This window comes from Rattus norvegicus, chromosome 8 (assembly GCF_021556685.1).
Source record: "Rattus norvegicus strain SHRSP/BbbUtx chromosome 8, alternate assembly SHRSP_T2T, whole genome shotgun sequence".
Classification (NCBI taxonomy): domain Eukaryota; kingdom Metazoa; phylum Chordata; class Mammalia; order Rodentia; family Muridae; genus Rattus; species Rattus norvegicus.
This window is the reverse complement of record NC_141541.1, coordinates 127,182,036-127,183,794: the sequence shown is the minus strand read 5'-3', so window position 1 is coordinate 127,183,794 and position 1,759 is coordinate 127,182,036.

Below are 1,759 nucleotides of genomic sequence, written 5' to 3'. Positions count from 1 at the left end.
GAACCCAGAGCTCACTGTTGGCTGAACCCAGAGCTCACTGTTTTTCTGCTCTGTTGGCTGTCACCCTCCCAGTGTTGGAGCCACAGACTCTTGCAGGCATGCTTGGCTTGAAATAGATGACCTAACTCAGACCCTCATGCTCGCCCAGGCCAACGTTCTTACCCACTGAGCCACCTCCTCCTTCCCCTCAAAGTATATATGGTAAACCTTTCTCTACTGATTTCTGTGAATAAACATCACGGAGGGAGAAGAAGGAGGATTATCCGAGCAGCCCTCATCCTGTGTGGAACTGCAACATCATTTCTGGTTTAAGAAGTGTGTGGTTCATTTCAATTAAATATATATTATATTGAAATGCTCCTTGTACTCAAATTTCATCTTGGATTGAAATCTCCATTAACATCCAGTGTGTATTTCCTTTGTCCATTTAGATTCAGTTGTGTTCCGATTCCCTTCTCTCTTGGGCATCCCACAGCTCTTAGGGCACGCCCTTGCTTGCTTACTTCAGTCCACTCCGAGCTTTCTTCCTGCTCAGAAACGAGAGGGTAGACATCCTAAATGTCTCCTTTTATGAAAGCCGCTCCCTCCAGCTTGCACAGCATCCACACCAGGAGGGGCAGCTTCCTTTGAGCCAAGCGCGATATAAAAAGTGCTATTGTTTGGAAGGCGGCAGCTTCAGATTCCACGGTGCCTCTGGCTTAGGTGTTGTTTCTTTTTACTATTTCCTCCCTCATACTTTGAGATGATAAAAACAGGGATCAATTATGACTCCAAAACAATTGTCATTTAAAAGAATATGAATCTATTTTAAACGATCATAATGTGTGTAGCTCCCCCCACCTCCCCACACACACCACCTACTTCCCAGGCTATTGTAATGGGGGAGCTTGGGCAACAAAACAAAACATGTCTCCTTTGGTATTCTGCTGAGCATAATGCTGTGTTCCCGGCTTTTCCTTGCAAAGGGGCGTTCTTCTTGAGTTCTGCCAGCTCATACCTCCATGAACTTGGTTGGTCTCTGTCTGAACCCCAGTAGGGGAAGTTGAGCCATTCTTCCCCAGTGAACCCTCAGCAGATGGCACCTCTTCAATCCCATCAGCCTTCTTGTCCCAGGAGCTTGGATTGGGGGCTGAATGAATGAATTGGCTCTCCGCAGAGCCACGGGCATCCCAAATGAATATCGCCTCTACCTTCCCACAGAACAATGACCATCCAAGGTCCTGGAGGGTCTAACATGAGTCCTCCGGCGCTTCTGTGCCTGATTCTCTAAGGTCTCAGCTGAACTCCAGGGTTTGGTGCTGACTCTGGCCTTTGTGAGTTTTGTAGCCTCGTGGCTGAAAAACCCTTTCTGAGCTCTAGGTTTGTGTCTGTAAACCTGGAACAAAAACAAACCAACCAACAAAACCCATGCACCCGGGGCTGGGGAGATGGCTCCTGCTTGTCTGATAAACATGCAGACCCGGTGTTAGAAAAAGCTGGAGCTGGTTGTGTGGCTTTGTAATTCCAGGGCTGGGAAAGTGAGACGGTTGACTCCGGCGTCTGCTGACCAGCCAGCCTGGCCTAATCCAGGCCAGTGAAAGACCCTAGCTTTTAAAAAAAGATAAGGTATAGACAATGCCTGAGGTATAAAATCCAAGGTTGACCACACACACACACACACACACACACACACACACACACACAGACACACACACACACAGACACAAACAGACAGACAGACAGACAGACAGACAGACAGACAGACAGACACATACACACA